General features: G+C 46.3%; 1 long non-coding RNA gene across 1 annotated transcript; it reads left to right on the top strand.

Annotated features, from left to right (window-relative positions):
• Positions 1-455: 455 nt before the first annotated feature.
• Positions 456-12,522, top strand: LOC147650936 (uncharacterized). Its single transcript, XR_015274946.1, has 3 exons — positions 456-797; positions 7,424-7,464; positions 8,356-12,522. It is a non-coding gene; the product is annotated as an uncharacterized LOC147650936 (long non-coding RNA).
• The last annotated feature ends 982 nt before the right edge of the window (positions 12,523-13,504 follow it).

Raw genomic sequence — 13,504 nt, 5'->3', positions numbered from 1 at the left:
TGTCCAAGGTTAAGCTGGGCTTTGCCACCACAATGGTTGAAAGCAGAGAACTTGGTGTCCTTTAAGGTGTCAGATGTTCTCACTGCAGCTCAGGATGGAGCTGCCCCAGGAATGGCATCGTTTCCTCCCTGCAAACAAATGAGGCCAGCAGAGGCTGGATTTGGGATTAAACTCCCGAGGGTTCCCCTGGCTGGAATTTCTAAGCACGATGCCCAGCTGTGACAAACTTCATTAGGATATAGTTGATGTGTGAGGGAGAAGGGATGGCTGATCTCTCACTCTCAGCTGTTCATGGAGGAGTTTCCCTGGAATGGCAGAGATCCTGAGGAGCAGCGTCCCCACGGAGCAGGGCTCGCTAATCAAGGTGTCATTAACGCTAATGAGGTGAAGGCAGGTGAGCACCAGCCTCTGAAGGAGCTGGAAATGGGGAAAAATGCCCATCCTGTGGGATCCCAAGCGCTCCCAGGCGCTGTCCTCATGGGATGGTCCCTCCCAGGGGTGGAGGCAGAGCGAATTTAAGGCTCCCAATTTCCTCCTGCCATTATTTTTTCTGGATTGGGATCTTGTTTGCTCCTTCCCTCCAGCCAAGGGCCTCATCCAGCTTCTTCCAAAGGAAATTTTTTAGGTTTTGGGTTGTATCAGCCAACACAAGTGCAAAGAAGTGGATTTATTTAACCCAAACTGAGCCACAGTGTTTAATTTCTGTACCCTCTAAATCCATTTTTATAGCCTGCGGTTTGCCTGTTCTGCCACCCTGCAAGCAGCTCTGTGGTGTGGGTCATCCTCTAGGAGAAGAGGTCCTAAAACTTTCTTCTTTCTTGATGGTGTTTTAACAATTTGATAAAAATTTATCAGGTGGGAATTTGGGCTGAAAAATATAGATGTTTCCTAAGTGAAAGCTTTTTATAAATGCACTTAAAAACCTGAACTATACCCAGCTGTTGCCCTTTGGTTAAAGGGAAAGTTTTTCTTGTGCCAATAAAAGTAAATCCTCTTCATTCCTTTCACCTTTACGCTCCTTCATTTAGGAACTGAATTTAGCAGCTTGCTGAGTCTGTTGAGTTATTTGAAATCATTATTTTATCGTTCCTTTTCCTGTTGGAGAGTTGGGATTTTTGGGAAGAAAACTTCAGGATCTTGGCCTGCAGTGGCTGAATTTGGTCTGGGCTCAGTGAGGTTGTGCAATGCCTGGTTGTTTTGAGGCTGGGTTAAATTTTGTCCCATTTGTCCATGTCCCAGCTGGGGACCCTGGAGATGGGGCTGCTCCTCTGCTCCATGGGGAGGGATGGGACCTTCCCTTCCCAGGGCACTGCTGGCATTGGTGTTTTAAATCCAGTATAAACCAGCAAAAGATCCATGTAAAAAAATAAATCCCTGCAAAGGTGATGATCACTTAGAGTTCAGCAATATTCTGATTTTTGCTGTTGTTTTCCTGCTGCATTGATGGTGTTTAGCTCAATCCAGTGCAAGCCCCAGCTATTGTTTTCCAGATCAACTTTCGATTTTAATGAAGTGGAATAAACGGCTTTGAATGGGTTATTTAAGGAAAGAAAGAACATGGAAGTGTTCAGCTTTGATTTGAGGGGTCAGGTGAAATATTTCACAAATTAGCAGCACATTTAGCTGTAAGGAGAGCTGATGAGTGAACTTTCCCTGGTGATGTTATGAGCTGGAGGGGAATTACACCAGCAGCACTTGGCAGAGGAGGCTGGCAGGAGCTGCAGCCTGAAGTTCTTGTAGGAGCAGAACAGAAGAGGCAGGTGCAGAAGGAGATTTTGTGAATTAAAAATGAACCTGCTCAGCCTGGGAGATTTCAGCACATCTGGAATAGTTTGGAGCTGCAGCTGAACGAGGGCAAATGTCTGTGATTCCTTTTGTGGTACTCGGGACAGAAATGAAGGAACTGGAAGGGTGTAAAGTGTTTTTAACTCGAGCAATTTGCCAGAGCAGCCATCAGGGACCTTGTGTGGCTTCTGTGTGAAATCCCAGCACTCCATTGGTTTTCCACATTTACTGCCAAGAAGTTTCTCACAGAACTTTGTTCTCACAAAAAAAAACCAAACCCAACTTGGTAGGGAGTCACTCAACGGGGCTCTTTTACCACTTAATGTATTTTATTTGTGTCTAACAGCCCATGGCAGCACCTGTGCTTTGTCCTTGTGGCAGCAAAGGGAGAATTGAAGGATTCTGTTCCTTTCCAGCCCTGCCAGAAATGTGAGGTGTGGTGGGCACCTCGCTGCTCTTGCAGCCACCAGGTTTCCCCTGGTTAAGGATGTCCTTCAGCCTCATGAGTTATAAAATTCATCTGGAAAATTCTCCCTTAGGGAACTGCTGCTTTATTTCTGCAGTTTGGGTTTTTTTGGTTATTTTTGTTTGTTTGTTTGGCCAGAAATGTTTGATTGCAGCTGTCCTGCAGGGAGCCCAGAGTCTGGGTTTGCAGTTCACTGGAAATATTGGGGTTGGTGTGAAGAGGTCTGGGGAAGGCAGGGGGGCTCCAGGGTCCCAGTGCTCCCTTCCCCTGGCTGTGGAAGGCTGGGAGAGGGATTTTGGACGTGGATGTTTTTGCTGGCTTCCATCAGAGCTCTGCGCTGTTACTGCACCAGGAGGAATCGCTTCCCTTTTGTTTGCTGGGACTCAGCAGTTAAATGAAAACAGCCTGTTCGTATTTTCTTAACAAAAACAATTTGAGGCACTTCCCAGAAGTTAGGGATCATGAATAATGAAAGATTTTATTTTTAATTTCCAGAACAAAATAAGACTATGAAATGGTTGGGCAAAACACTTGAATCCAATTAGGAAACAACTCGGTGAAGAAGAAAACCTTGACACTTATTTTGAGTATTTGATTCCCTACAATATCAATTTAAATGTAAATTGTGCTTTGGAGAAGAATGCTTCCATCAGAGGCTAAAAGCATGTGGTTTATGCTTGGTGTTTTACAACTGGATTATCTCAGACCTGGGTTTACAGTTATTGCCTGTGGGCAGAATTCCACCTTAGCACTTAGAGCACAGGCAGTAATACACTTGTGCATCTGTTTTTCAGCAGATTGCTGATAGAATTGTGTGATTAAATAAGAAATTTTATGATTTCTTTTCCCGTGGTAGATTGCAATCGGTATATTTAGGTTTGATTTTGGCTATAAAATTTGTAGCCTGCGAATAAGTGGGATAAGAAGTTGCAGGTTGAATTGTTACTGGCAGAATTGAACTGCTGAGATCTCGAATATTTAAAGATGAAAGGTCTTGGGGGCTGCCTTGAACTGTGTTTAGTGCCAGGTGATGAGGTGTGTTCATGGCTGTGTTTTATCATCTCAGGGCTGGGCTCTGTTCAGCTCGACCCTTCCAGAAAATTCAGTGTCCAGTGTTCCTCATGGCAGCTGCCTGAGATCCTCCTCAGGTGCTTTTGGTGCCAGCAACAGCCCTAAAACTGCTCCAGCTCCTGCCTGGAGATCAGAGCAACCCCCAGGAAATCTGGGTTGTGAACAGTGCCAGGATGGCTGCTAGGAGATGCTGTGAATAATCCCAGGAGCACGTGGTGTAGCTGGAGATGGAAGAAATGTCAAATAAAATGACACCGAGGGTTTTTTAAAGTATTTCAAGTGTTTGAATGCGTTTCAGACGAGCTGTTAGTGCAGGTCTCACACGCCTGGCTGTGCCTGGCTGTTTTGGGCTTGGCTTTCAGCAGCTCCATCCAGACATTAAAGGTAATAAATGCTGCTGTACAGCTACACTTTAAAATCATCTTCTGAGGCAGTGAAAATGTGATGGCTTAATGGTTCATATTTCACGTTTCTGGTGTGAAATGTGAGCAGGCAATGCCATGGCAGGAGAGGCTGGTGACCTCTGCCACGAGCTGAGGAGCACCAGCCTGGCAACCTCCTCACCATGGATGTGTCCACTCAGGACTCAGGCATTTTTTTAGAAAGGAGATTTAGTTCTTCATATTTTCTTAATGAGTGCTTTAAGCCTCGTTTTTCCTTGTATTTTCCTTAAGGAGCCTGTGACTGTTGGCTGGTTCAGAGCTGTTCTCCAACCCAGGAACTGCCTTGCCCTGCCCTGCAAAGGGGGATTTGTCATTTCTTATTTCCAGCCTGTGTTTGTTATGCCTTGGATTGATGTGTCAGGGCATTTTTCCTTCCCCTCAGAAACTTTTCTCTGTCTTGGCATTTGGCAACTTTGTACTCCAGCCTTGTTGTTCTGCTCTGTTCATATTTTTAAAATGCGAGCTCTACAGGCAGAAAATAAATTCTGAGGTGGAGGGCACCTGTGTGGAACAGCCCAGTGTCAAAGGCAGATAAAATATCTCCCAGTCCCTGACAGCGTTAGATTTTTGTTAATGCTGGTGCCGTATCACTCGGGAGGAGAAACACTTTGCTCCTTGATTTATGGGCCCTGACAGGGAAGTGTCCAGGATGATTAATTACAGCCCTAAATGACAGTGCCCTTATTCACACCTCCCTGGCCTGGATGATTGAAATTAATAAATATATCTGTGTGGCTGTGGAATTTGCCGTTGCCTGTTCAAATATTGATACACTTGACGTGCTGGGAAGGGATTTAGCAGAGGCAAAGCCTCGCAATCGGCACCTCGCTACATTTCAGTTTGTAGGGAGGGAAAGCAGCAGAAGATTCTGGAACTGATTGGAAGGCTATGAAGAATTTTCAGAGAAAATGTTATGACATTTCTTTGGCAGTTTAAATCCTTGCTTTCTGCAAGCATTTTGATGATTTTTGTCTCTATATTTGTCATTTATTTTTGAGAGTATTGGCTTTGAGAGTCTACAAATTAGCTTGAGGATTGTATTTTCGGGGACTGAGTCTGACACGTTGGGACTGTCACAAAGCTCTGCCTTGCCAAGAGGAGAGCACAGTCATGGGAGTATCCAGAATTATCTGTTCCTTGTCTGAACACCACACAAACCTCCTTTTCCAGCCCTTGTTCAGGTGACTCTGATGAGATTCACGTGTTCCAATGGATGTGAGCAGGTTCTCAGTGTGTGAAGGAACAGAATCACACCTGCTGCCTGAGCTGGGGATTTGTAATGACACCCAGGGGCTGTTCACAGCTGGAAGTGATAGTAAAAGGTCTTAAAATATTAGAAAATTCGGGGACTTAGAAAGAAAGTTGGGTTTGGCAAGCCCTGGGAAAAGCAGGCCCTGGGAAATGTTAGGCCTTGTACTTGCTAACGATCAGGTGAAACTGCACCTGTGTAATCAATATATGATAAATGATACAATTGTTAGATCTGATTGGATATAATTATTGTTTAAAGAACATGAGGAACAATGTTAGGGGGTTTGGGGGGAATCACAAGAAATCCATGCTTGGGTAAAAACAATGGTTACAATAGAACAATGTAAGTTTAACAATTAATATGTAAGTTATATAACAATAGAGTATAAAACATGTTCAACTCAAAACCAAGAGGGGTCAGATTTGGGTCTGTGCACCCCTGACACCCAGAGCTCTTTAACAAAGCACCTTCATACAATCATTTGTGTTTATGTGTGTTCCTGAACACCAACAGAAAGAGCTGCAGCCCCACCTCAGGAATGGTGCTGGGCTCGATTTTCCCAGCTCCTCCAGGTTATTCTGGGAGCAGCTCTTGACCGTGCTGGGTAAAGATTCAAACTCCTGAAAAATTTACAATTTGCACTTGAAATTTTCACCAGTAACACTGGGGTCAGTCAGATGTGACCTCTGCCAGCCTGGTGACGGCCCCAGGGCTGCAAAGTTTGGGCAGCCTCTTTATCCTGGTGATGGAAAACACGGGAAAGCCGAGTGCAGATCCCACCAAAGCATGGGAGCTGTGCAGTGGAGCCTCCTCAGGGATGTGCCAGGGGCTAAATGCATCCCTTTTAATTCCCTGAACTTGGAGAGTGACGTTTGCTTCTTTATCAGCACTGAAACCTTTAGTTTAGATCTCTTAATGTTGCTTTTTCTGGGGCTGTTTCCCTTTGAATTCCACCCATGCATTAGCAGGGGAAGCCCAGCACACAAACACTGTGTGGCTGCTTTGGACTGCTCTGCGCCCAGCTCTGAGTTTTCAGGCTCAAACTGTAAATCCAAGGCTAAATGGAAGTTTTCTGTGCTCAGATTTGTTTTTTCTGACGCCTGTGCTTGTCCAGGTCCTCCTCCTGTGCCCTCGTGGAAAGGCAGCTCTGCCTTTTGGAGCTTGTTTCGACTACAATATTTCTGTGGAGTTTATTTTCAATTTTAACTTGAACTCTCTGCCTCAGCCCCCTGTGTGTGAAGTGGAGATAATTTTGCTGCCCTACCTTGTCAGTTTAATTAATGTTGTGGAGCGTTCAGATAGCGACAAACAGCTGAGAAAAGCCCAAAGGAAATGAAAAATTCTTTCTTCGGAGCAGCGTTTGGACAGTCGGCAGCAGATAAGGCTCAGACACACATTGAAAAATGAGGCAACCCCAAAATATTAAATCCAGGCTCATACAGGAGGAAGGGCTGAACTCTGTGTGCTCAGGGAGCAGACAAATGTGGGGAAGGGCTGATGAGGTAATTAAACACTTGCAAATGAAGGAGGTGCATGGGGAGGTGGGGCTGAGAATGGGAAGACAAAGTTACACCATGTCACTAATTTTGGGAACTATTGAGGGGCTTAAATGAGATGTTCTGGCTGCTTTTGCCCTGAGCTTGTACTAAAATCACTAAAAAACACTAACACTTTTATTAAAAAAAAATAAAAATAAAAATGAACTACTTAACCTTCAATTAGAAAAAATATTTCCCTGTGAAACTCCATCTATTTTCTTATTTCTGTGTGGCTTCCGATAGGAAAATGTGTTGTGGATTACAGGGCCAGATGTTCTATAGGAAAAAAAATCCATGGTTGATTCTCAGTTGAATCTTTAAAAAGAAACATAGGCACCAAACCTGGGGGTTTGGATTGGGTTTTCTTTTTATTACTATGAAAATATCCCCTGATGTGCCTGAAAACCCACCTGCTTCAGGATGAATTAATTTGGCTGTGAGTTTGTGCTGGTGACATTGGGGAGATGTTCAGTGCTCTGAGGCTTCCAGGAGGATTCCAGCAGCTGGGAGGTGATGGGATGAGTGGCTGCCACATGTGTTAATTCCTGCCTTTTATCGGCTGCTGGGGCTTCCAGGAGCAGCTGACAGCTTCATTTCCATGGCAGGGAGGGGGAATGCAGCATGATTAGGTACAGGTCATCTGAGGGTAAAAATGAACATCTGAACTCATCTGAGGAGCCCTTGGTGTGGTAAAATCCACACCCAGAGCAGTCCTTGTCCTTCAGCTGTCTGCTCTGACCCTCCGATGCACAGGGCTCCTCCTGGAGAGGGAAAATTCCTGAGATTCATTGCAAATTCCATTCACATCGTCCCCCAAATGATTTTTAATTTTCTTTGAATGACAAGCAATTATGGCCTTTTTTTTCAGGGGCTGCATCGGGAGATAAAATGTCTCTCAAATTCTTTCAGGTATGTCGTTAAACTGTGCTCATAATTGAGGGCTACAGGAATTAGTGCGGAGTCTAATTGTGAGTGAAGAATGAAATGAAAGATTGTGTTAGGCATCAGAGCTATTGTGGAGTTGTGCAGGTTTAAATAGTGAGTGGCCCTTTCCCTGGAGAACTGTGACAAACAATCTGGGCTAAACTGTGGAGGAGTGGAGTGATTTACATTTGTCTTGTGGGGCCTGGAAAAGACCAAATTTGACTAAAATCTCTTTCTGAGTCTCCTCTTTCTTCTGAGAGCCTTCCTGCTGCTCTTTGCTGTTTGAATTCTGAGCAGAGGCTGGCTCAGGTGTGTTTGTGGGACAGCACAAAGCGATTTGGCAGCCCCAGGATCTCCAGGATTTGGGGCTGGAGGGCCCTGTGGCCATAAAAGAACCCTTTTCTAACAGCAGCAAACACCTCTGAAGCTCTGCTGTTCTCACAGCAGCATCCAGATGTGGAGGGTGATCAGTGGCAGGAGCCCTGTGTGCCACAGGAGAAGGAACACTCTGTTTAGAGAGCAGATCTGAATTGGGCAGGAATCCCTATAAATCTGAACCTGCTCAAATGCACCAGAGTGGCAGACAGCAGGGTGGATGATTTAAATACTGGATATATGCATACAAATGGGCTCATTTGCATAGTGTTCCAAGGTAATAAATTGTTACTTCCAGCCTTTGTGGCAGCACATCTCAGGAAAGGAGCAGAACAGCCTCTGGGTTGGCTTAGGGAATGAGGGAATCAAATGGACTTTATTGGAATGATGAGGAAATCACCTGGGAGGGGCTAACGAAGGAGTTAATTGGGGCTCTGTTCTGTGGTGAAGCTCTTTGGTGAATGGTTGTGGTGCTCACTGAATGAATTTCCATGTCTTTAGGTGCTGCCATCGGTGAGACCTGCTCCAGTGTGATTTGTGAGCTGAGTCAGTGGAGATGTTCTCCTTTGGCAGAAACACAACTAAGGAATCTCCTGAGGCAATAATTCCTCCTTTATCCTCAGCTGGGACTCCAAGATGGACTTTCCTTCCACCTGGAGCACGGGCTGGAATGTCTGTGGGATCCAGTGTGGCTGTCCCTGGATCCCTGCAGTGTCCCAGGCCGGGCTGGACACGGGCTGGAGCAGCCTGGGACACTGGAGATGTCCCTGCCATGGCAGGGTGGGCTTTAAGTTCCCTCCCAACCTAAGCCATTTGTGATTCTAAACAGAATTTCTTGCTTTCCCTGTCAGTGCTTTCACAAGCTTGACAAACAGCTCAGCACCCTAATTCTTATTTTTACAGTTCACTGCTGTTTCATATTGGCAGTATCCATCTCTCCCTCCCTTTATAGTGAACCTTTCATTGATTTATTGTGATGGTTCTTTAAATCCCTGGTGAAAGAGCAAATAATCTCTTGGCATTTCACACACCTTTTAATTATAAACAAGTTAAAGAAAGGAAAATCCCTCAGATGCAAAAAACCCCCAGCAAACAAAACCTGTAGTTATAGCTTTAGAAGAGAAAAAGTAATTGAAAAGAAAGGGGAGAGTCTGTAGGATCATAAAGGAGTTGTTTATTCCCCTCTGTGCCTGGTGTGATGTGTCAGTGAAGCTGAACTCGGAGTTTTATGGCTCTCCTCCCCAGATTGTGTGAGACATGTGTCCATAAAACCCTGCTGTGTTACAGCAGCCTGAGGAACAGCACTCCTGTAGTCCTGGGACTGTTTAATCCCCTGCTTCCTCTGCACAAACCACCTGGATGGAGGTGGGAATCTGGAGCCAGGCCCTTCCAGGGATGGAACTGAGCAAGGATTGTAGAACATGGAATAACCTGAGCTGGAAGGGACAGGACAGAACCCTGGAAGGAGCAGCTGAGCGAGGTCAATAGCAGGAATATCAGCAATAGCTGCCCATTATTTAGCTCTGAACTGATATGCAGGGAGCTGGCAAACAAATGCAATTATAAATTAATTACAAAGTACAGCTCAATGCTGCTCACGTTGCTCAAATCAGCTTTGCTGCAGGATGGATGAGGCTCTCGCCCACTGAGACAACATTTGAGCCCTTTTAATTGTCCTTGCAGAAACAGGTTTTGTTGTTACCCACCAGTACTCCCATTTTCCTGGGAAATTCCTGAATGGATGGGAGTTCTCCTGGTTCAGTGGGATGTCTGTTGTTAGAGACCTGCTCTCTCTTCAGGGAAATCACAGGGAATTTATCTCTGGTGATTTGGTGTTTTCCTGAAAAATCTGCACATTAGGAAGGAGGGAAGAGCCCTGCCATAACTGGTTAACAGATGCCTCACAAAGTAATTCCTAGAACTTCTTGTTTTTTCCATCAGGGAATTGCTCTCAAGGAAGTGATCAATGGGGCAAAGTGCTCTTGCTGCTTCCATGGGCCTGAGCATCTCCCAGGAATTCTGACTGGAAAGGGCAGTGGGAAGGGGGTGTGCTGGGCCTGGGGAAGGAATTGGAGCAGAAATGATGGAGAATGGTGGCACTGGGGCCTTGCAGGTGGCACTGGGGCCTTGCAGGTGGCAGGGGCTGTGATGGGAGAGGGAGTGCAGGGATGAGCAGTACAGGAGGGATCCATCAGGAATTTCAGAGCTGTCCCCTCACCAGCCCCTCAGTGCTGGATTAACTCCTGCCCTGCCCAGCTCTGGGAGTGTTTTGATGAGAAAACCCCACACAGGTGCTGAGATGCTGGAGCTGGATTTCATAGCCTGGCCCATGCTGACATTTAGCAAAGCAATTTAAGAGGATGTGAGAATGACCCCATCCCTGGGGCTGTGGGCTGGGATCAGAGAACAACCAGCCAGAATCTGAGCTTTTCCTCCTCTGCTGGACAGATATTATCCCATAAACAGCCCGGGGTTGAGCTCTCCTGGGTGCTGGAGGTGCTTTCATTAGGATTGTGGCTGATCATTAGGCTTTGTCACATCCCTGCCCTTCTGCAAAGGTAACATGGACAAATAATTCCTACAAAATTGTGCTCAGATGTTTGATCTCTGCTGTTTCTGACTGCACAGGGTCACTCTGGTACACGTGAGACTCTCCAGCTTTTCCTATCTGTAAGCTGGAGTCAAACTGAAATTTAGAAACTTGTGTTGTTGCCTTGTTTCTGTCTCCTAAAGAGCAGGTTTTAATCCCAGCCCTGCAGAGACAGGCACAGTTCTGCTGTGTAAATAAATGTGTGGTAAATCCCAAAAGTCCACAAACTTTTGTGGACTGTCTGTCTGGAGAGCCCAAATCCTGGATCACAAATCCCTCCCGTGCCTCAGTTTCCTCTGGCACATTTACCTGTGGCTGGGAGGTGAAGCTCAGCAGGGTTTCCAAAGGGTTTGAGACCCATTCACTGAGATAAACGAGTCCCTATAAAAACAGCCCTGGTAAAATGAATCGTGCCTGGGAGGTCCACAAAAATCTTTATAGACACACAAGGTAATTAATTAGAAATAGTCCATTACTGGGCAATTGGTTTAGGATTCAATTTTTAATTTAGTATTAAATTGCTTAGGGACTATTTTCTTTTACATTTTCTTATATCCTTAGCTTGCTGCATGATATTTGATACTCTGCCATTGGAGAGCAGTCCAAACCCTCGGATTCCCAGCATGGGATCCCCCAAAGCCCAAACCTTACCAGCAGAGTTTGTCCATAACTGTTATTGGCAGGACAGGAATGGACAGAGCAATTTTCAATTCAGCTGTTTTATTTAATATAAAAATATATATCTAAACCAGCAGCAAAACCACAAGCAGAATGATCCAGCATTTTTAAGGAATCCTAACTCAAACAAAAGACTGAAACTTTGGGAGGAGGCACACACAGCTCTGGGGATGTGTAGACAAATTCTTCTCTTTCCCATTGGGAGCCAGTTGCTGATTATATGGGGTTGTTGCCATTTCTGTCCTGTTGTTCCATGATTAGTTAACTGACAGAAAATTGCCTGCTCTATCTTCATCTCTTCATAATTTTAAGTGCTTGGATGTAGCTGATTCCAGCCCTTTTTATCAAGGTTTTTACTTCAGGTCTTGAGGAAGACTAAACCCCAGACACTGCTTTGAACCAGCAACTTCATCTTAAATTGCACTTCTAGGTGGGGATAGAAATAACAGGAGCAATCCACCAAAGAGGCAGATCCAAAATTCAGTGTTATTTCTGTACCCTGGACTTGTATTTTGTGCATAATGTAATTTAGAGTGTAGCTCATTTCCACTGTAGAACACACATGGGAGCTGTTTAACACTTGATTGGGTTTTGAGATCAACTGGAAGAGTCAAATGGAAAAAAATGTTGTGTTTTGGGTCAGGAGAGTGGCAGGGTGCCATCGACTGTGCTGCTGAAGGATCCAGAACTTGGGCATTAATAATACACAACAGGGAGCTCTAGGAATAAATCCCTTTCTGCTGCTCAGCTCAGTGACTGTCAGCCTGAGCAGGTTAGCTGTGTCAAGGTGTTCTGCAGCAGGCTGGAAATGATTGCTGGAGTGCAGTCCCTTTACTGGGAGCACTGGGCAGGGCTGGGCTGCTGCTGGAGGAGAGCTGGAAGCACAGGACACCTTTCCCTGCTGCCCCCCAGATGAGTACAGAGTGCAGAGGAGCCTGTTTCTGTAATAGAGCCAATCCAGGATCCTGGCAGATTGGGCAATAATAGCACAGAGTGCTCGTTCCTTCTTCTGCTTCACGCTCACCTGAACAATGGAGATGGGCTGAATTTACACTCTTTGCTGGAATATTGATACAAGCTGCTAAAACCTTTTCTTTGTGCTTTATTAAAGGAGTGCAGCCCGTTTGGGGAGGGGTTTGTGAGAAGGGATCTCCTGATGAATCCCTTCTGAAGGGATGATCAATCATTGCTGGGGGAGCGGCCGGCAGCGCTGTGGGGATGGAGCTGCAGCCTCTCCCAGGCACAAATAAATCCCCAGCAGAGCCCTTCAGGAGCCTGGGCTGTGCTTGGCAGGTCCCCACAGATGGGATTTGCTCTGCTGCTGGGGCACTGGGGGCACAGGGGGCTCCCTGAGGCTCCAGGGGTGCTGGAAGGATGGATGATGTTCCTCATGGAAATTGTGAGGTGCCCACAAGGAATGAGGGGTGCTGGAAGGATGTTCCATGTTCCTTATGGAAGTGGTGAGGTGCTCACCAAGGCTCCAGGGGTGCTGGAAGGATGTTCCATGTTCCTTATGGAAGTTGGGAGGTGCCCACAGGGGATGGGGCTCCAGGGGTGCTGGAAGGATGGATGATGTTTCTCATAGAAGCTGGGAGATGCTCACAGGGAATGAGGGGTGTTGGAAGGATGGATGATGTTCCTTTTGGAAGTGGTGAGGTGCTCACCAAGGCTCCAGGGGGTTCTGGAAGGATGTTCCATGTTCCTCATGGAAGTTGGGAGGTGCCCATGGCAGTCACAGCGAGGGTTGTGTGCCGTGATTTGGTGTGGCAGTGTCACCCGTGGGAGCTGGGAGAGAAGAGGAAGAAATTTCCACCTCCTACCACTTCCAGCTCGGCCTCAACGCTTCCAAAGCTGGATCCATGTGGATTCAGGAATTGTGGTGCTTTGGACAGCGAGGAATCCCCCCCAGGCCTCCCCTGTGCTGTGAGGCTCAGCAGGGGCTGGACCTGCACATCAACCACTGAGGCTCATCCCTTGACGTGGGATGATCACAAACATTTGGCAAACCCTTGCTCCAGTGGGATTCTCCACCATCCAGATGAGGCTGCTGATGGAAATTGCCCTTAAACAAACTCTGATCTGGGGGCTGGCAGCTCCCGTGGCAGCTGGAGCAGAACCTGATCTCCAGCCCTGCGGTGTTCCCCTGTCTGGGATTCCCAGATTCTGATGCTGGGAAATCCTCCCGTTGTTCCCTGGCCCTGGGAAAGCCCAGCAGCTGCCACAGCCAGGATCCCAGCTCTGCTTTTTGTTCTGGACATGTGTTTACTGTGTTCTAAACTGCTTTAGAACCTGAGATTTTTTTTTTTTTTAATTGAAATGCCATTGTTTTCTCCTTGTTTTAGCTCTTGTTTGTGAGCTGCAGCAATTCCAGGGAGGAATGTT

Source organism: Cyanistes caeruleus, chromosome 11 (assembly GCF_971803275.1).
Source record: "Cyanistes caeruleus chromosome 11, bCyaCae1.hap1.1, whole genome shotgun sequence".
Taxonomy (NCBI): Eukaryota; Metazoa; Chordata; class Aves; order Passeriformes; family Paridae; genus Cyanistes; species Cyanistes caeruleus.
Note: the sequence above shows the minus strand (reverse complement) of the source record. Positions and strands in the feature narration are given on the sequence as shown.